The sequence below is a fragment of the Symphalangus syndactylus genome, chromosome 9, assembly GCF_028878055.3.
Source record: "Symphalangus syndactylus isolate Jambi chromosome 9, NHGRI_mSymSyn1-v2.1_pri, whole genome shotgun sequence".
NCBI classification, from domain to species: domain Eukaryota; kingdom Metazoa; phylum Chordata; class Mammalia; order Primates; family Hylobatidae; genus Symphalangus; species Symphalangus syndactylus.
In genome coordinates this window covers 74,958,220-74,980,513 of record NC_072431.2, presented here as the reverse complement: position 1 = coordinate 74,980,513, position 22,294 = coordinate 74,958,220, and the positions used below count along the sequence as shown (strand labels likewise).

At 45.6% G+C, this 22,294-nt stretch overlaps 1 long non-coding RNA gene across 1 annotated transcript in view; it reads right to left on the bottom strand.

The window, feature by feature from the left end:
• Positions 1-876: 876 nt before the first annotated feature.
• The window catches only part of LOC129489911 (uncharacterized), a 52,826-nt gene continuing 31,408 nt past the window's right edge, over positions 877-22,294 (bottom strand). Inside the window, exons 8-11 of the long non-coding RNA XR_008660122.2 lie at positions 21,649-21,852; positions 13,459-13,573; positions 3,047-3,237; positions 877-934 (exon numbers count right to left, since the gene is read on the bottom strand). This is a non-coding gene — a long non-coding RNA (uncharacterized lncRNA). The remainder of the gene's footprint in view (positions 935-3,046; positions 3,238-13,458; positions 13,574-21,648; positions 21,853-22,294) is intronic.

Below are 22,294 nucleotides of genomic sequence, written 5' to 3'. Positions count from 1 at the left end.
GGGGAACACCTCTGTGAGGCAAAAGCTGGGCCTGGAGAGGCCATTGTCACGCAGGAGCTGGGCCTGTCCAGGCCATTGGGAGGCAGAAGGTGGGCCTGGAAAGGTTGACTTGAGGCAGTTTTGGGCCTACAAAGGCCACTAGGAGCTGGGCAGTAGCTGACCCAAAAGATGTTGTTTTGAGGCCGGAGTTGGGCCTCCAGACACAGCCAGAAGAAAGAGCTGGGACTGTAGAGGCCACCTGGAGGCAGCAGCTGGACCTGAAGAGGCCAACAGAAGGCAGGGGCTGGGCCCTGAGAGGCCGACTTATGGACATTTTGGGCCTGGATTTTGTGGCCTGGACTTGTGGACATTTGGGCCTCCTGCAAAGAGGCAGGAGCTGGGACTAAAGAGGCCATTGTAAGGCAGGAGCTGGGCCTGTACAGGCTGCCAGGAGTCAGAAGATGGGCCTCAAGAGGCCACTGTGAAATGGGAGCTGGGTCTTGGAAGGTGGCCGTGAGGCAAAAGCTGGCCTCATTGGGAGGCCAATGAGAGGCAGGAGCTGGGCCCGGACTTGAGAAAGTTCTGGGCCTGGAGAGAAGGCTGGGGGGCAGGAGCTGGGCCTAAAGAGGCCATTATAACGATGGAGCTGTGCCTGTGGAGGCTGTTGTGCGGCAGTAGCCTCATCTGCAGAGACTGCCGTGAGGTAGGGTATGGGCCTAAATAGGCCATTGTGAGCCACGAGCTTGGCCTATAGAGGCCGACTGGAGAAAGATCTGGGCCAGGAGAGACTGCCAGGAGGCAGGAACTGGGCCAAAAGACTCTAGCACATTAAATTTATTAGGCACTTTATTTCCATTATTACATCATAATATCTAATGAAATAATTATAGAACTCACCATAATGTAGAATCAGTGGGCGGGTTAAGCTTGTTTTCCTGCGACTAGATGGTCCCATCTGAGCATGATGGGAGAAAGTGACAGATCAATAGGTATTAGATTCTCATAAGGACAGCACAACCTAGATCCCTCACACGCAAGGTTCGCAATAGGGTGCATGCTCCTATGAGAATCTAATGCTGTTGCTGATCTGAGAGAAGGGGGAGCTCAGGCAGGAATGTGAGCAATGGGGAGTGGCTGTAAATACAGATGAACCTTCCCTCACACGACACTACTCATCTCCTGCTGTGTGGCTCCTTACAGCTCCATGGCTCAGGGGTTGGGGACCCCTGCTCAAGTGCATCCAAAACGACCCTTCCCACACCAGTCTTCATAGTGGTCAACTGCAGCAACTACTTAGCATAGTGGTCAAATGCAGCTGGCATTTGCTCCCAAGGCATGTGCCTCAGCTGGCATGTGCCTCAGCTGGCAATCAACAGTAAGTGGTAGCTTGAGTCATTGTGAGGTCACTTACTGGAAATCAATAGCATCCCATTTCCCATTGGTAAGGAGCTCAGCACTGCCCCTTGGATAACCGAACCTATGCCCAAATCCCATCTGTGTGGGTTTATCTCCTGGGACCCTTCCTAGGATATTAGTCAGAGTCCAATCAGGAGACATAAACCACTCAAAAGTTTGAAGTGGTAAAATTTAATACAGAGAATTATTCATTATGACAGGGGAACAGCATAATGAGAGATTGGCTAGCACAAAGTAAAAAGAACTCTAGAGAATACAGGACTAGCCCAGGCCAGACATGGTGGCTCATGCCTGAAATTTCAGCAATTTGAGAAGCTAACACAGGAGGACTGCTTAAGGCCAGGAGCTAGAGACCAGCCTGGACAACATAATGAGGCCCTGTCTCTACCCAAAAAAAGAAAAAAATTAGCTGGGAGTGATGGTGCACACTTGTAGTCCCAGCTACTCAGGAAGCTGAAGTGGGAGGGTAGTTTGAGCCTGGGAGGTCAAGGCTGCAGTGAGTCATGATTATGCCACTATAGTCAAGCCTGGGTGACAGAGCAAGACCCTGTCTCAAAGAACAAAACAACCACCACCACCATTTACAGACAGAAAAGAAATACAGCTAATAAGAAAGATGTTGAAATGTGACAAGTAAAGTAATACGAGGTCTTTTATCTATTTAAAATAATCAAACAAAAATAACTTATTAAATTTTAATACCCTATGCTGGCAAAGTGCAGTGAAATGGGCACTTTCTTATACTATGAGGGGTGTTTACATTGTATATAAGTCTTCCAGGGTAAAGCTTGGCAATTTTTAAAAATAACAGAGACAGGGTCTCACCATACTGCCTCCTCCAACTCCTGGCCTCAAGTAATCGTCCTGCCTTAGCCTCCCAAAGTGCTGAGATTATAGCTGGGAGGCATCCAAAACCTTGTCAATTTACATGAAGGGTAATGAGAATGGCCATTCACCATGACTCACAGTAATCTTACTTCTGGAAATACCTTGGGGAGACAATTCAATCTAAACAAAAGGTCATCTGTACAAACACAGTGAAAATCTGGGAGTAACTGAAGACGGAGTGGTTAAGTGAAATAAGAAACAGTTATAAGAAATTAAACTATGGTATTAATAGGCACTTGGTAAAAGGTCAGGTGATGTTAGCTGCTACTTTTTTGTTGTTTTGAGACAGGGTCTCACTCTGTCACCCAGGCTGGGGTGCAGAGGCCTGATCATGACTCACTGCAGTCTCAGCCTCCCTGGGCTCAAGAAATCCTCCCACCTCAGCCTCCCACCTAGCTGGAACTACAGGAACATGCCACCACACTAGGCTAATTCTTGTATTTTTCTGTACGCATGGTGACTCTCTTTGTTTCCGAGGCCTGTCTCAAACTCTTGGCCTCAAAGCCATCCTCCTGCCTCAGCCTCCCAAAGTGTTGTGATTACCGGTGTGAACCACCACACTCGGCCAGCTGCTACTTTTATCAATATTATTATTATTCCACTCAATTAAAATTATTTGTCATTAAAAATTATTATTTTCAAGGCTATGAAACAATGTGTCCTGCAGCATAATTGTAAAACATATACAGTCGTCCCTCAGTATACAGAGAGGATTAGTTCCAGCCCCCCATCTCTGCTTATACCAAAATCCATGCTTACTCACGTTTTGCTGTCACCCCTCTGGAACCCACGTATAGGAAAATTCCAAATATTAGTTGGGCATAGTGGCAAGCAACTATAGTCTCAGCCACGTGGGAGGTTGAGATGGAAGGATCGCTTGAGCCTGGAAGGTTGAGGCTGCAGTCAGCTGTGATAGCACTACTACACTCCAGCCTTGGACAACAGAGCGAGACCCTGTCTCAGAAAAAAAAATAAAACAGGTTAGAAATTGTAATGAGGTCTGTTGGGCAAAATTCCATATAAGCAAAGTATAAATTAATAAAGCAAATGGTGATAAATTAGTAAGACTGACTTTCTGGAGTTTCTGACAATAAAAGTAAGAAAAATGCAAAACACAAAGATAGAGGGTAAAAAGAGAAATTAGGAAAGCATACTACATGTTTAATAGGAAGACACTGGCCATGTTCGTGCAGCAGCAGTATGTCATAATATGACACAGCTTGGAGAGAAGTTAACAAATGAGGAAGTTGATAAAAATGATCAGAGAAGCAAAATACTGGTAGCAACACTCAAGTAAACCACGAAATTTCCATAACTTATGTCAGCAAAGTGGGAATATTGTACAGTGTGTGTTGAAGTTCCTATACAACATTGTTTATCTGCCTTTTGTTGGTAAGGAATGTATATACTAAAAGTTCTTCCTGCTGTCAAAAGAATATGTGTGAATAAGTCATTTTGACTTATTCTTCTGTTTTTCTTTTATCTTCCTGCCATCATCCCACAGCCTTACTTTAGAAATTTTTTATTTTTTTAGAAAATTGAACAAGTGCTCCTTGTGGTGGCACATACCTCTAGGATGGGAGGCAGGGATGGAAGGGTCACTTGAGGCCATGAGCGTTGACACCAGCCTGGCCAACAAAGTGAGACCCCATGTCTACAGAACAGTTTAAAAATTAGCCAAGTATCGTCATGTATACCTACAGTCCCAGCTACTCAGGAGGCTTAGCCCAGGAGTTCAAGGCTGCAGTGAGCTGTGATAGCACTACTGTACTCAAGCCTGGGTGACAGAGTGAGACCCCATCTACTAAAATAAAAAACAAAGAAAAAAAATACTTCAAGTAGCAAGTTGTATGTGGCTTACTCTGAATATTTCTAAACTAGAAATTCTCAATCTTTTCGGGTCTAACATCCCTTTACATTTTTTAACTTTATTGAAGATCTCTAAGACTATTTCTTTCTATAAATAATTATATTAAAACTGGAAAATAAGAGAAAATTTTTAAAATATTCACATATTAATAAAACCATTACATGTTGATATAATACAAGATTTAAAAAATAATATTCATTACATATTAATAATAAAACTATTACATGTTGATATACTTTTTTTACTTTTTGAGACAAAGTCTCCTTTTCTTGCCCAGGCTGGAGTGAAGTGGCGCAATCTCAGCTCATTGCAACCTCCGCCCCACAGCTTCAAGCAATTCTCCTACCTCAGCCTCCCAAGCAGCTGGGATTACAGGTGCCCACTACCATGTCCAGCTAATTATTGTATTTTCTTAGTAGAGAAGGAGTTTCGCCATGTTGGCAAGGCTGGTCTTGAACTCTGGACCTCAGGTGATCCACCCGCCTGGGTCTCCCTGAGTGCTGGAATTACAGGTGTGAGCCACTGCACCCACCCCGATTAATATATGTTTTAAAACACTGATTAGTCAGGCAACAACACCGGACAGGGGTCTCCTCATTCCCGGCGACGCAAACCCCACTGCACAGCTGAGGGGTTGCAAGGGCTGCAGAGCCAAAAGGCTCTGACTTGAGATTTCATTATTTTATTTGTATTTTTATTTGTATTGTGAGACAGGTCCTGCTCTGTCACCCAGACTGGAGTGCAGCTGTGCACTTACAGCTCACTGCAGCCTCGACCTCCTGGGCTCAAGCCATCTTCCTGCCTCAGCTCCCCAGTAGCTGGTAGTACAGTTGAGTGCCACCATGCCTGGTTATTTTTTAAATTTTTTTGTAGAGTGAGGGGTCTTGCTATGTTGCCCAAGCTGGCCTCAAACTCCTGACCTCAAGAGATCTGCCCACTTCAGCCTCCTGAGTAGCTGAAACTAAAGTACACATCACCATGCCTAGCTACATTTATTTAATTTTGAAAAGTATTTTTGTAAAGAGCAGATCTTGCTGTGTTGTCCAGGCTGGTCTTGAACACCTGCCCTTAAAAGATACTCCCACCTCTGCTTACCAAACAGCTGGGACTACAGGCATGAGCCACTGCAATGAGCCTGAAGAGATTTCTTTAATCTAGCATCCCATACTTGGTAGGAATGGGAAAGGCAGTGGTGTTTTTTAAAATTACTTAATAATTTCAGTAACAATCAAACTCAACCTTGACCCCTGCCTTCTCTCACACCCCATATCCAGTCTGTCAGGAAATCCTGTTGACTGTCTTCAACATGTACTAAAGATCCCCACCCAGCAACTCCCTGGCCTCCTCCCCTACTTCTCCCCTCTGACCATCTCTCAACACCACCATGACCCTGGTCAGGACCACCATCATCTCCCGCCTGGATGTTGTCAAAGCTTGGCCCCCATGCTTCTACCCAAATCTTCCCACAGTCTTTCTCAACTTAGTAGCCAGAGAATGCTTTTAAATCGGGAGACAGATCATGTCGCCTCTCTGCTCAGAACCTTCCCGCAGTTCCCATCTGAGTCAAAGCCAAAGCCCCAGCAATAACCTCCCAGGGCTTATGTGATCTGTACTGATCCCCACCCAGCAACTCCCTGGCCCCCTCCCCTAATTCTCTCCCTCTCTCTGTCTGCTCCACGGGCCTCCTTCCAGAGCCTCAGACACTTTATTCTGTTGTTTCTGCCTACAATCCTCTTCCCTCAGCACCTTGGCCAGCTCCTTCCCCTCCTTCAAGTCTTTACTCAATTTTCACTTAAGAGGCCACCCCTGACCATTCTATTTAACACTGCCATCTGTCCCCATGCCCACCATGCTCATTTCTTCTTTCTTTACTTTCTTCTTTCTTTTTTTTCAAGATCTCACTGTCACCAAGGCTGGAGTGCAGTGGCGCAATCACAGCTCACTGCAACCTCAAATTTCCAGGCTCAAGCAATCCTCCCACCTCAGCCTCCCAAGTAGCTGGGACTCCAGGTTCATGCCATCATGCCTGGCTAAATTTTTTAGTATTTTATTTTATTTTGAGACAGAGTTTCACTCTTCTTGCCCAGGCTGTAGTGTAATGGTGCGATCCCGGCTCACTGCAACCTCCACCTCCCAGATTCAAGTGATTCTCCTGCCTCAGCCTTCCAAGTAGCTGGGATTACAGGTGCGTGCCACCACGCCCAGCTAATTTTTGTATTTTTAGTAGAGCCGGGGTTTCGCAATGTTGGCCAGGCTGGTCTCGAACTCCTGACCTCAGGTAATCTGCCCGCTTCAGCCTCCCAAAGTGTTGGAATTACAGGCGTGAGCCACCACGCCTGGCCAATTTTTTCATTTTTTGTAGAGACAAGGTCTTACTATGTTGCCCAGGCTGGTCTTGAACTCCTGGCCTCAAGTGATCCTCCTGCCTAAATTCCTAAAGTGCTGGGATTACCGGCATGAGCCATCATGCCTGGCTTCATGTTCATTTCTTCTTGCTGCTGCAACACAGTTTGCAGTTTCCTACATTTAGTGGCTTAAAACACTACAAACCTACCATCTTACAGTTCTAGAGGCCAGAAACCCAAACTAGGTCTATTAAGGCTAAAGTCAAGGTGTCAGCAGGGCTGCATTCCTTCTGGAGACTCTAAAGTGTTCCCTTGGCTTTTCCGGCTTCTAGAAGCCACCCCCATTCCTTGGATCATGGCCCCTGACTCCATCTTCAAAGCCAGAAGTGAAGAATCTTCAAATGTCCCTCTCTTACCTCTGCTTTCATCACCACATCTCCTGCTCCAATTCTGAATCTCCTACCCTCTTTTTTTTTTATAAAGACCCTTGTGATTGCTGGGCATGGCTCCCACCCAGAATCTCAACACTTCGGGAAGTCAAGGCAGGAGGAACACTTGAGGCCCGAAGTTTGAAACTAGCATGAAAAACATAGTGAGACCCCACCTCTAGAAAAAAATTAAAATAAATATTAGCCTGACATGGTGGTATGTGCCTGTAGTCCCAGCTACTTGAGAGGCTGAGGTGAGACAATCGATTTAGCCCAGGAGTTTGAGATCAGCCTGGATGACATAACTAAATCTCATCTCTACAAGGATGAGGTGGGAGGATCACTTGAGCCCAGGAATTTGTGGCCAGCCTGGGCAACACAAGAAGACCCCATCTGGCCAACATGGCCAACCTGGCCACCATGGTGAAACTCCGACTCTACAAAAATGAGCTGGGCATGGGTGACATGCATGTGTAGTCCTAGCTACTTGGGAGGCTGAGATGGGAGGATCGCTTGATCTCAGAAGGTCAAAGCTATAATGAGCTATGATCACATCACTGCACTCCAACCTGGATGACACAGGGAGATTCTGTCTCAAAAAAAAAAAAAAGAAATATATATTTAATCTCTGCCCCTGGTTCCTGGCACAGAGCTTCTAAAGCTCTTACAAAGACCTCAGTGACAGATGTGACAGGAGCATCTTTTGTTTTAATATTTGGTCTTGGTCCCAGGTTTCTAACACAAGAGCCTCTAAGAACTTTGGGATCTCCAGCATGGTAAGAATGCATTTGGGGATGTTGTTGAGATGACTGGGTGACTGCAAGCTCCTAGATTTCTTCAGGAAGAGGGCTGATTGCCAATGGAAGCAACCGCATGATTAGAGGTTTGGAACTTTCAGCCTCATGCACTGAACTCCACGAGGAAGAGGGGCTGGAGACTGCCTTAATCACCAATGGCCAAAGATTTTATCAATCATGCTTGCATAATAAAGCCTCCATAAACACCCTGAAGAGGGTTTGCAGAGCTTCCGGGGTTGCTGAACACAGGAGATGCTGGGGGGGTGGCATGTTCAACAGAGGGCATGGGAGCTCTGTGCCCCTCCTTGCCCTGGGCATCTTTCTTTTTTCTGAGATAGGGTCTGGCTCTTTTGTCCAAGCTAGAGTGGAGTGGCACAATCTCGGCTCACTGTAACCTAAGCCTCCCCAGTCCCCAGCTCAAGGTGTCCTCTCACCTCAGCATCCCTAGTACTTGGAACTCTAGGTGCACACCACCACACCCGGTTATTTTCTTTTTTTTTATTTTTTGTAGAGACAGGTTTTCACCATGTTGCCCAGGCTGGTCTCAAACTCCTGAGTTTAAGCCATCCTCCCACCTTGGCCTCCCAAAGTTCTGAGATTACAGGCGTGAGCCACTGCATCCAGCATGTACGTCTCTTTCATTGGCTGTTTCTGAAATGTATCCTTTGCAATGAACCAGTAATAGGAAATGAACTGGCCAGATGCGGTGGCTCACATCTGTAATCCTAGCACTTTAAGAGGCAGAGGTGGGAGGATCACTTGAGACCAGGAATTTGTGGCCAGCCTGGGCAACACAACAAGACCCCATCTATACAAAAAATAAATTAGCCAGATGTGGTGGTGCAGGTGTGTAGTCTCAGCTACTAGGGAGGCTGAGGTGGGAGAACCACTGGAGCCCAGGCAGTCAAGGCTGCAGTGAGCTATGACTGCACCATTGCACACCAGCCTGGGCAAAAAAATAAGACCCTCTCTCTCAGAAAAAAAGAAAATAAACTGTTTTTCTGAGTTCTGTAAACTGTTCTAGCAAATTATTAAACCCAAGAATAGAGTTATGGGAACCCCTGATTTGTAACAGGTTGGTCAAAAGTACAGGTGACAACCTAGGACTTGCCATTAGCATCTGAAGTGAGGATGGTCTCGTGGGACTGAGCCCCTAACTTGTGGGGTCTGTGCTAACTCCAGGTAGTGTCAGAATAAAATCGTGGGATACCCAGTTAATATCCAGAGCACTGGAGAATTTGGTGTAGAAACTCCATACATACATTCAGTCGGAAGTGTGTGGGCAGAGACAAACATGGGCTTTTCTTTCACCTGTCTACCTGCTTTATTGCATAGGAGAGGCAATATGTGGTGCTCATGAACAAAGCAAGCATTAAAGTCAGACCAGACCCAACATTTGACTCAGTCTTAATATCCAAGTGAGCTTGGGCAAATCACTCATTATTCCTAAGTCTTCATCACTTCATTTGTAAAATGGGGATAACTGTGGCACCAACCTGTGATTCTGTGAGGATTAACGAAATATTATGCTTGGTGTTATTGTGATCATTATACCTATTCTAAACTATTTGACAAGGACAGTGATGGATGACAACATCAAAAAATTAGAAACCATAGTGAGATCTCTCAGGCAAAATTCCATACAAGCAAATTACTGTCTCTCCAAAGCATTCCTGCCACACTTAATTCACCATTCCCTGAACAAAATGTGCCATCTTCATTGTTCGGGTCTGTACAGTGCTGTTTGCCTGCCTGGGCAGCTCACTCCATCCCATCCCAGCCCATTGCCCATCCCTCCACCTCCCCCTTCCCTCCCCACTCTCATACAACTCTTCCTCATCTTTCAGGACTTGGCTTCAATGTCACCTTAACTGGAAACTTCTCTCAGCCTCCAAAAGAGCTTCCCATTGCACTTGAAGCATGCACTATTATTTGATCATTTTTGAGTTATAGTCCAAGTCTTTTTGTACTTGAATAACATGTTACCCAGTCAGTCTCCTTTCCTGGATTCAGAAGTCTTTCATGGTAGATCCAGCTGGAAGTGACAAATACATTCTTTTGAAATAAAGGGATGACACAGACAGACCTAAGTTCTTAAACGTCTTAAATGGTATGTGAAAATTAAACAAAATTCAAAGACTTGCGGGAACACTTAGAAGGAAAGTTACTGGGAATGTCATAAAGGGTTAATTTGTGTTTTATTTTTTGAGATATTCTTTTTGTTTGATTTTTTATTTTCTGTCACCTAGGCTGGAGTGCAGTGGTGCAATCAGGGCTCACTGCAGCCTCAACCCCCTGGGCTCAAGTAATCTCACTTAATTTTTATTTGGTTTAAGAAACGGTCTTGGTTGAGGGTGGTGGCTTATGCCTGTAATCTCAGCACTTTGGGAAGCTGAGAGAGGTATGTTACTTGAGGGCAGGAGTTTGAGATCAGTCTGGGCAATATATTAAGACCTTGTCTCTACCAAAAAACAGAGTGAATGTGTGGAAGACAATTTTTCCACAGACTGGGAGTGGAGGGAATAATTTCAGGATGATTCAAGTGCATTACATATATTGTGCACTTTATTTCCATTATTATTACATCGTAATATATAATGAAATAATTCTATAACTCACTATAATGTAGAATCAGTGGGATCTCTGAGCTTGTTTTCCTGCAACTAGACTGTCCATCTGGGGTGATGGGAGACAGTGACAGAACATCAGGCATTAGATTATCATAAGGAGCGCACAACCTAGATCCCTAGCATGCACACTTCACAACAGGGTTTGTGCTCCTGTGAGAATCTAATGCTGCTGCTGATCTGACAGGACATGGAGCTCAAGTGGTCATGCAAGTGATGGGAGGGGCTAGAAATACTGATGAAGTTTCCCTTCACTTGCCTGCTGCTCACCTCCGGCTCTGTGGCCCTGTGGTTGGAGACTGCTGCTCAAGTGCATTCGAAAGGATCCATCCCATGCCATTCTTCAGTCATCTTTACTGCTGCAGTGGTCAACTCTAGCACCCCTAAGCTTGCAGGGCATATGCTTCAACTGGTGTTTCTTTTTTTTTTTTTTTTGAGACGGAGTCTCACTCTGTCGCCCAGGCTGGAGTGCAGTGGCATGATCTCGGCTCACTGCAAGCTCCGCCTCCCAAGTTCCCGCTATTCTCCTGCCTCAGCCTCCCGAGTAGCTGGGACTGTAGGTGCCCGCCACCACGCCCGGCTAATATTTTGTATTTTTAGTAGAGACAGGGTTTCACCATGTTAGCCAGGATGGTCTCGATCTCCTGACCTCATGATCTGCCTGCCTCGGCCTCCCAAAGTGCTGGGATTACAGGGGTGAGCCGCCGCACCCAGCCTTCACCTGGTATTTCATCACAATCAACAGTAAGTGGTAGCTTGAGTCATTGTGAGGTCACTTCCTGGAAATCACCAGCATCCCATATCCCATTAGCAAGGAGCTCAGCACTGCTCCTTGGATGACCAAACCTATTCCCAAATCCCATCTGTGTGGGTCTATCTCCTAGTACCCTCCCTACCATCAATTCTGTATTTGTAGGAGTCCAATCAGGAGACACAAACCACTCAGAAGTTTAAACTAGAATGAGCAAGGTGGCTCACACCTATAATCCCAGCACTTCGGGAGGCCAAGGTGGGTGGATTGCTTTGAGCTCAGGAGTTTGAGACCAGTCTGGGAAACATGGCGAAACCCCATCTCTAAAAAAACACAAACATTAGCTCGGTGTGGCGGCATTTACCTGTAATCCCAGCTACTCGGGAGGCTAAGTCAGGAGAATTGCTTGAGCCTGGCAGGTGGAGGCTGCAGTGAGCAGAGGTTGTGCCACTGTACTCCAGCCTGAGTGACAGCGTGAGACCTGGTATCAAAAAGAAATATATATATATACATATATATATATATATACACACACACACATATATGTAAATTTAATATAGAAAGCATTAATTTTGGCCAGGCACAATGGCTCATGACTGTAATCCCAGCACTTTGGGAGGCCAAGGCAGGCGGATCACCTGAGGTCAGGAGTTCGAGACCAGCCTGACCAACATGGAGAAACCCCGTCTCTACTAAAAATACAAAATTAGCTGGGCATGGTGGCACATGCCTGTAATCCCAGCTACTCGGGAGGCTGAGGCAGGAGAATCGCTTGAACCCGGCAGGCAGAGGTTGCAGTGAGCCGAGATAGCGCCACTGCACTCCAGCCTGGGCAATCCAGCCTGGGCAACAAGAGTGAAACTCCATCTCAAAAAAAAAAGGTATTAATTTTAGCAGAGGATCAGCATAACGAGGGACACACTAGCACAAAGTAAAGACAACTCTAGAGAATACAGAACTAGCAGAGGCCAGGCACTGTGGCTCATGCCTGTAATCCCAGCAATTTGGGAAGCCTAGGCAGGAGGATCACTTGAGGCCAGGAGTTGGAGACCTGTCAGCGCAACATAGTGAGACTATGTGTCTACTAAAAAAAAGAAAAATATTAGCCAGGTGTGGTGGTGGTGCACACCTGTAATTCCAGCTACTTGGGAGTCTGGGGTGGGAGGATCCCTTGAGCCTGGGAAGTCTACACTACAGTGAGCCAAGATCACGCCACTGCACTCCAGCCTGGGCGACAGAGTGAGACCCTGTCTTAGAAAGAAAAAGAAAAGAAAGTATTAATCCCCCTAAGGGAATCTCCTCTTCTCCTGCCCTCTCTGGAACCTCACTTGTCAGTTCTTTCTCCCACTTCCCTGTATCTTTAACCTATCCCCCACTTTTAGCACCTTCCCACCATCATTTAAATTACTCAAACTTCTTTTATTTTAAAAACCTCTCCCTAAACTCAGTGAGGTCTCCTGCACACCCACTGAGCCATCTGCTCCCCCTGGTGCCTTCTCTACAGAAGCCTGAGCCACGTCTCTAATCCATGAATCTCATCATGTTACTCCCCCATTTACAGCACTTCTCCTTGCCTCGGGGATTAAGTCCAAACTCCTTAACAGCCCCTGCTCTGCCCTGCCGTGCAAGGCAGCCTCACTGCTTGCCCCTCTCCATTTCACCTGCTATGGAGTCCAACTGAGCCTCATCTGCCCCCTGAATGCACACTCTCTCCTCTGGGAGTCTCTGAAGTGGGTGATATCCTCTGCTTATAATACGCTTCCCCTTAAACCTCTACTCTCTTCCTGGCTAGCTTCGGCTCCTCTGTCACTTGTCCACTTTGGCATCACCTCCTCATGGAAGACTTCCTTGACTCCCCAGATTCTCAGGAGCATGGCAGGTGAGGTGCTTCTCCCATGAATGGATGAAGATTAGGGAGTGTGTGTTATTCAAGCTTAATTCACCAGTACTTAGCTCAGTACCTGGCACAAAACAGTTACTGTGGTGGCCAAAGTAATAACCCCCCCGCCCAACTAATCGCTCATGTCCTATGTTACACAGCACAATTATATAGGAAGGGGAATTAAGAGTGCAGATAAAATTAATGTTGCTCATCAGCTGACCTTAAAACAAGATCATCCTGGAGTATCTAGGAGAGCCCATGTAATTACAAGCATTCTTTAAAAGTGGAAGAGGGAGGCAGAAGGTTAAGAACCAGAGACAGTGGGCACAATGGCTCATGCCTGTAATACCAATACTTTGGGAGGCCAAGGCAGGAAAATCCCTTGAGTGCAGGAGTTCAAGTTCAGCGTGGCAACATAGTGCGGCCCCATCTCTACAAAAAAATAAAAAAATTCACTGAGTGTCATGGTGCTTACCAGCTATTGGGAAGGCTGACGTGGTAGGATTGCTTGAGCCTGAGAGTTTGAGGCTACAATAAGCCATGATTGGATCACTGAACTCCATCCTGAGTGACAGGGCAAGGTCCTGTTTCTAAAGAAAAAAAGGACATTGGAATTAGGGTCCCCTCCATCCTAAGGTAGCTACAAGGCATCTCTCTCTGCAAATGAGTAAACATCATCCTCCAACTCCTCACAGAGTGGAGCAGCAGGAAAACTCCCTCACCTCATTTCTGTGCTGCGTGGGAGGCCTGGACAGCCCAATAACCAGCACCTTGCTGATGAAGCAATTAGGAAATGGCTTGAGTTGAGCTAAGGAGAATTTGGATCCTTCCTTTGGTCCTCAATAGGCAGGGTAGGGGCCAGGCATGGTGGCTCATACCTGTAATCCTTGCACTGTGGGGGGCCAAGGTGAGAGGACTGCTTGAGGCCAGGAGCTCAAGACCAGCCTGGGCAACATAGCAAGACCTGGGTGGCATGCACCTGTGGTCCCTACTACTTGGTAGGATGAGGTGGGAGGATTGATCACTTGATCCCAGGAGTTTCAGGCTGCAGCGAGCCATGATCACACCACTGCACTTCAGCCTGGGTGACAGAGCCAGACCATGTCTCAAAAAGTAAAAAAAAAAAAAAAAAAAAAAAAAGAGAGACAGAGAGAGACTATAGGCAGGTACCCCCACATTTGGCTAATTTTTAAATATTCTGTAGCGACAAGGTCTTGCTAGGTTGCCCAGGCTGGTCTAAAACTCCTGACATCAGGCTGAGCATAGTGGCTCATGCTTGTAATCCCAGCACTTTGGGAGGCTGAGGCAGGCAAATCACCTGAAGTCAGGAGTTCGAGACCAGCCTGGCCAACATGGTAAAACTCTGACTCTACTAAAAATACAAAAATAAGCTGGGCAGTAGTGGCATGTACCTGTAGCCTGTAATCTCAGCTACTCAGGAGGCTGAGGCAGGAGAATCACTTGAACCTTGGAGGCAGAGGTTGCAGTGGGCCAAGATCGTACCACTGCACTCCACCCTGGGCAACAGAGTGAAACTCTATCTTAAAAAAAAAACAAAAAAAAACTCCTGGCATCAAGACATCTTCCTGTCTTAGCTTCCCAATACCCTGGGATTATATTGTTTCCTATAATTGAAGACACTCGTTCTTATACTGCTTTAAGGTATAAAGAAAAAAAAACATAATGACAAATGTTGGTGAAGGCCGGGCATGGTGGCTCAGCCTGTAATTCCAGAACTTTGGGAGGCTGAGGTGGGCAGATCACTTGAGGCCAGGAGTATGAGACCAACCTGGGCAACATGGTAAAATCCCATCTATAAAAATTAGCCAGGCATGGTGGCATACACCTGTAATTTTCAGCTACTCAGGAGGCTGAGATGAGAGAATCACTTGTGCCTGGGAGGTCAAGGCTGCAATGAACTGTGATGGCATCATTGCGCTGCAGCCTGAGAGACAGAGCAAGCCCCTATCTAGAAAAAAAAAAAAAAAGTCAGTGAAGATGTGGAGGAGCTGGAACCCACATACATTACTGGTGGGAACATTAAATCGTGTAACCACTTTGTTTGGGTAGTTTTGTTCTTGTCATTTTAATTGGATTTTTTTTTTAATCAAGACAGGGTTTCACTATCTTGCCCAGGCTGGTCTTGAATTTATTGGCTCAATTCCTTCCAGCTGAGCCTCCTGAGCAGCTGGGATTACAGGTGTGAGCCATTGCACCCAACTGGTGTAGCCACTTTAGAAAACAGTGTGGCAGTTTCTCAAAAGGCTAAATGTACAGTCATCATATAATGCAACAATTTCACTCCTAGGCATATATCCCAGAGAAATAAAAATGTATGTCCACACAAAAACTTGTACAACAATCTTCATAGCAGCATTATTCATAATGGCCAATACATGGAAACAACCCAAATGTACATCAACTGATGAACAGATAAAATGCAGTGTGTCTCTACCATGTAATATTGCCATAGAAGGAATGAAATATTGATACACACTATGACATAAAGGAACTTTGAAAACACTGTGCTAAGAGGGAAAAAAAGCCACAAAAGATCACATATTGTACAATTCTATTTGTCCAGATTAGGCAAATCTATAGTGACGAAAAATGAATCAATGGCTGCCTAAGGCTTGTGGCCAAGGCAGGTTGGGGGAGTAGGAGGTAGTGGCTAAGGGGTATGGATTTCTCTACAGGGTAATGAAAGCTTCTAAAAGTGACTGTGGTGATCGATGCACAGCTCTGTGAATATTCTAAAACCTACTGAATTGCAGATTTCAATAAATGAAGTGAATGGTATGTGAATCATATTTTAATAAAGCTATTATTTAAAATAATAATAATAGGGGGCTGGGCACAGGTGGTCATGCCTGCCTGTAATCCCAGCACTTTGGGAGTCTGAGGCAAGAGGATCACTTGAAGTCAGTAGTTTTGAGCCCAGTCTGAGCAACCTGGCAAGATCCTGTCTCTATGATAAAAAATGAAAAAATTAGCTGGACATGGTGGCACACGTCTGTAGTCCCAGCTACTTGGGAGACTGAAGTGGGAGAACTGCTTGAGCCCAGGAGTTTCAGGCTCAGTGAACCATGATCATGTCACTGTACTGCAGCCTGAGCAACACAGCAAGACCCTGTCTCTGAAAAGGAAAGAAAACAAATGCAAGTTTTTTCACTTTGTGAGTGTAGCCAAGTTGGAGGAGAAATAGACAATAATAAAAGAGCACTGAATAACGAGGGTGAGTGGCTGATTAGGCTCAGTTGCTAGCTAAGTGGCTTCTAAAAAATTCATTAGTAAAGTTATAGCTCTGGGGACAGTCATGCAGTCAAAGAATGAATGGTAAATTCATTACAAAGGCCCATGGTCTTTCTTCACATGCCTTCTAGTGGAAAATTCCTAAGTGCCTAAATAGCAAGTCTGCAACGATAGCAGCTGTTTATTAAGACTACAAAAAAGAAATGGAGTCCCGGAGTGGTGGCTCATGTCTGTAATCCCTGCACTTTGGGAGGCTGAGGCAGGCAGATCACTTGAGTTCAGGAGTTCGAGAAGAGCCTGGCCAACATGGTGAAACCCCATCTCTACTAAAAATACAAAAATCATCTGGGCGGTGGGCACCTGTAATCCCAGCTACTCGGGAGGCTGAGGCAGGAGAACTGCTTGAACCCAGAAGGCAAGGGTTGCAGTGAGCCAAAATCGCACCATTGCACTCCAGGCTGGGCGACAAGAGCAAGACTCCATCTTTAAAAAAAAAAAAAAAAAAAAAAAATGGCATCTTCTTAAAGAATGACATCGTGTTTCATGATAAAGAAGCTCTAATTTTGCGTTTGTTCAAGTATTGATTAGATTTAGCCAATATGACACCAATCTTGGATAAAGTGCAAACAACACAATTTCATTTTCTTATTAAAAACTGATTAGGTAGTCTAATATCAATTCTGACCTTATTAAAAAACTGATCAGATTAAAAAAATTATGGAATGATGGAGCCAATAAGATGTTACAACCTGTTCCAAGGGCAATTCCAAAACCCACACATATTTGAGACCATCAAACATGATGAAATATATTTGATTACTATATTGAAAAATAAACTGATTATATAGCCAATAACAATTGGACAGGGGTCTCCTCATCCACAGCCACACAAACCCGATCATGCAGCTATGTGGTTGCAAGGCCTACATAGCCTAGAAGGGACTGGTCTGACTTGAGATTTCATTTCATTTGTATTTGTATTTTGAGACAGGGTCTCACTCTGTCACCCAGGATGGAGTGCAATGGTATAATCATAGCTCACTGCAGCCTTGACCAACTGGGCTTAAGAGATGCTCCTGCCTCAGCCGACCCAATACCTGGGAATACGGGCAAGTACCACCATGTAGGGCATTTTTTTTTTTTTTTTCAATTTTTGTAGAGTCTTGATATGTTGCCCAAGCTGGCCTCAAACTCCTAGAATCAAAGAGATCTACCCATCTCAGCCTCCTGGGTAACTGGGGCCATAGGTACACACCATCATGCCTGGCTATATTTATTTTATTAAATTTATTTCTTTTATTTTTGTAGAGCGGTCTTGCTATGTTACCCAGGCTGCTCTCAAACTCATGGCCTTAAAACATACTCCCATCTCTGCCTCTCAAACTGTTGGAACTATAGGTGTGAGACATTGCACCTGGCCTGACTTGAGATTTCTTTTATCTAGCATCCTTTACTTGGTAGGACTGGGAAAGGCAGTAGTGTTTTTAAAAATTACTTAATAATTCAATTAGAATCAAACTCAACCTTGACCCCTGCCTTCTCTCATCGCTCACATCCAGTCTGTCAGGAAATCCTACTGACTGACTTCAACATGTATCCAGGCTCTGACCATCTCTCACCACCACCGTGCACCCGGTCAGGATCAATATCCTCTCCCACCGGGATGTTGCCACAGCTTGGCCCCCATGCTTCTACCCAAATCTTCCCACAGTCTTTCTCAACTTGGCAGCCAGGGTGTGCTTTTAAATCAGGAGACAGATCGTATTGCCTCTCTGCACAGAACCTCTCGGTGATTCCCATTTTAGTCAGAGTAAAAGCGAAAGCCCCAGCAACAGTGTCCTAGGGCTTACACGATCTGTACCGATCCCAGCCCAGCAACTCCCTGGCCTCCTCGCCGACTTCGCTCCCTCTATCTCTTTGCTCCACTGGCCTCCTTCCAGAGCCTCAGACACACCAGGGAATTTCCTCCTAATGCCTTCCTGTTGACTCAGCCTACAATGCTTTTCCCTCAGCACTTTGGCCAGCTCCATCATCTGCTTCAAACTTTTGCTCAATATTCACTTATGAGGCCAACCCTGACCACTCTGCTTAACACTGCCATCTGTCCCCATTCCCACCATGCTCATTTCTTTCTTTCTTTTTGAAACAAGGTCTTGCTCTATTGCCCAGGCTGGAGTACAGTGGTGCAATCACAGCTCACAGCAACTTCAACCTCCCAGGCTTAAACAATTCTCCCACCTCAGCTTCCCTAGGAACTGAGACTACAGCTGCATGCCACAACACCTGGCTAATTTTTTTCTTTTTTTTTGAGACGGAGTTTCAGTCGCCCAGGCTGAAGTGCAACAGTGCAATCTCAGCTCACTGCAGTGTCTGCCTTTTGGGTTCAAGTGATTCTCTGCCTCAGCCTCCCGAGTAGCTGGGATTACACCCACCACCACACCTGGCTAATTTTTGTGTTTTTAGTAGAGATGGGGTTTCACCATCTTGGCCAGGCTGGTCTTGAACTTCTGACCTTGTGATCCACCCACCTCGGCCTCCCAAAGTGCTAGGATTACAAATGTGAGCCACTGCGCCCGGCCTTTCTAAAAAAATTTTTTTAGACATGAGGTCTCATTATGTTGCCCAGGCTGGTCTTAAGCTCCTGGGCTCAAGCAATCCTCCTACCTCAGCCTCCTAAAGTCCTGGTATTATAGGCATGAGCAACTGTAACATGAAGCCCTGGCTTTATGTTCATTTTTTACTTGCTGCTACAACTACCCTATATTTAGTGGCTTGAAACACCATAAATCTATCACCTTACAGTTCTAGGGGCCAGAAGCCCAACTAGGTCTATTAAGGCTAAAGTCAAGGTGTCAGAGGGGCGACATTCCTTCTGGAGACTCTAGATAGAATGAGCTTCTTTGCCTTTTCCAGCTTCTAGAAGCCACCCCCATTCCTTGACTCACCCTGAAGATGGCCCCTGACTCCATATTCAAGGCCAGAAGTGCAGCATCTTCAAATCTCCCTCTCTGACCTCTTCTTCCATCACCACATCTCCTTCTCTAATTCTGACTCTCCTACCTCCTTGTTTCTCTTATAAAGATCCCTGTGATTGGTGGGCATGGGGGCTCCCATTTGTAATCCCAACACTTTGGGAGGCCAAAGAGGAAGGATTGCTTGAGGCCAAGAGTTCAAGATCAGCCTGGGGAACATAGGAAGACCCTGCCTTTACAAAATTAAAATTAAAATCAGCTGGACATGGTGATGCACGCCTGTAGTTCCAGCTACTGGAGAGGCTAAGGTGGGAGGATCACTTTAGCCTAGGAGGTCAAGGTTGCAGTGAGCTATGATCACATCACTGCACTCCAGCCTTGGTGGCAGAGTGAGACTCTGTCTCAAATATAAGAAAAGAAATACACATTTGGTCTCTGCCCCTGGTTCCTGGCATAGAGCTTCTAAAGCTCTTATAAAGTCCCTAGTGACAGAGGTAATAGGAGCACTTTCTGTTTTAATATTTAGTCTTAGTCCCACGTTCCTGACACAAGGGCCTCTAAGGTCTTTCAGATCTGTAGCGTCTTTCAGATCTGTAGCATGGTAAGAATGCAAGTGGGATGCTGTTGAGCTGACAGGGTGGCTGCAAGCTCCTAGACTGCTTCAGGAGGAGGGCTGGCTGCCAGAGGAACCAACCACATTTTTTTTTAAATGGAGCTTGGCTCTTGTAGCCGAAGCTGGAGTGCAACGGCACAATCTCAGCTCACTGCAACCTCCACCTCCCACGTTCAAGCAATTCTCCTGCCTCCGCCTCCTGAGTAGCTGGAATTATAGGGATGCACCACAATGCCCAGTTAATTTTTGTTATTTTTAGTAGAGACGGGGTTTCACCATGTTGGTCAGGCTGGTCTCAAACTCCTGACCTCAAGTGATCCACATGCCTCGGCCTCCCAAAGTGCTAGGATTACAGGCATGAGCCACCGCGCCCGGCCCCAACCACATTTTTTGAGGCTTGGAACTTTCATCCTCACCTGCTGAACTCCAGGAGGCAAAAGGGACTGGAGATTGACTTAACTACCAGTGGCCAATCAATCATGCCTCCATAAAAACCCAAATAACAGGGTTTGGAGAACTTCCGTGTTGCTGAACACAAGAAGGTGCTGGGAGGGCAGTGTGCCCAACAGACGGCATGGAAGCTCTGTGCCCCTCCCCAATTACCTTGTCCTGTGCATCTCTTTCACTGGCTGTTCCTGAGATGGAGCCTTTACATTGAGCCAGTAATAGAAAATAAGCTGGCCAGATGTGGTGGCTCATGCCTGTAATCCCAGCACTTTGGGAGGCAGAGGTGGGTGGAATCACTTGAGCCTAGGAATCTGAGACCAGCCTGGGCAACATAAGAAGACCCCATCTATACAAAAAATAAAAGAAATTAGCCAGATGTGGTGGTGGAAACCCTGTAATTCCAGCTACTTGAGAGGCTGAAGCAGGAGAATCACTTGAGCCCTGGAGGCTGAGGCTTCAATTGAGCTATGACTGCACCACTACACACCAGCTTGGACAACAGAGTGAGGCCCTGTCTCTTAAAAGAAAAGAAAAAAACCTGTTTTTCTAAGTTCTGTGAGTTGTTCTAGTAAATAATTAAACTCAAGAAGAGGGTCATGGGAAACCCTGATTTCTAACTGGTTGGTCAAAATTCAAGTGACAACCTAGGACTTGCAATTGGCATCTGAACTGAGGGTGGTCTTGTGGGACTGAGCCCCTAACCTGTGGGGTCTGCGCTAACTCCAGGTATTGTCAGAATGGAACTGTGGGATACGCAGTTGGTATCCAGACAGTTGGAGAATTCGTGTAGAAACTCCACACACACATTTGGTCAGTAGTGTGTGAGTAGAGAGAAACATGAGTTCTTCCCTCACCTGTCTACCTGCTTAACTGCATAGGAAAGGCAATGAATGGTGCTCATGAACAAGGCAAGCATTAAAGTCAGACCAGACCTAACATGTGACTCAGTCTTAATACCCAGGTGAGGTTGGGCAAATCGCTCATTAACCCCAGGTCTTCATCGTTTTGTGCATATAATGGGGATAACTGTGGCACCCACCTGTTTTTGTGAGAATCAATGAAATATTATGCTTGATGTTATTGTGATCATCATACTATTTGACAAGGGCAGTGATGCATTATAACATCAAAAAATTAGAAACTGTAATGAGGTCTCTTGGGCAAAATTCCATACAAGCAAATGACCGTCTCTCCAAAGCATTCCTGCCACACTTAATTCACCATTCCCTGAACAAAATGTGCCATCTTCATTGTTCGGGTCTGTACAGTGCTGGTTTCCCTGCCTGGTCAGCTCACTCCATCCCATCCCAGCCCATTGCCCATCCCTCCACCTCCCCCTTCCCTCCCCACTCTCATACAACTCTTCCTCATCTTTCAGGACCTGGTTTCAATGTCACTTTAACTGGAAGCTTCTCTCACTCTCCAGAAGAGCTTTCACTGCACTTGATGCATGCACTATTATTTGATCATTTTGGAGTTATAGTCCAAGTCTTTTTGTACCGGAATAACGTTGCTCAGTCAGTCTCTCTTCCTGGATTCAGAAGTCTTTCATGGTAGATCCAGCAGGAAGTGACAAAAAGACATTCTTTAAAAGAAAAAAAAAAAAGAGGGATGACACAGACAGACATCAGTACTTAAAAGTTTTAAATGGTATGTGAAAAACAAACAAAATTCAAGGGCTTCTAGGAGAAATGTAGGAGGGAAGGTGTTACTGGGAAATATGATAGACGGTTAATTTTTATTTTATTTTTAGAGAAAGGGTCTTGCTCTATCACCTAGGCTGGACTGCAGTGGTGCAATCACAGTTAACTGCAGCCTCAACCTCCAGGGCTCAAGCAATATTCCCATCTAATGTTTATTTTATTTAAGAAACACAGTCTTGCTCTTACCAAAGCTAAAGTGCAGTGGTATAATCATAGCTTACTGCAGCCTCAACCTTCTAGGCTCAAGTGATCCTTCAGTCTTAGCCTCCCCAGTAGCTGGGACTACAGGTGTGCACTGCAATGTGTAGCTCATTTTTTTTTTTT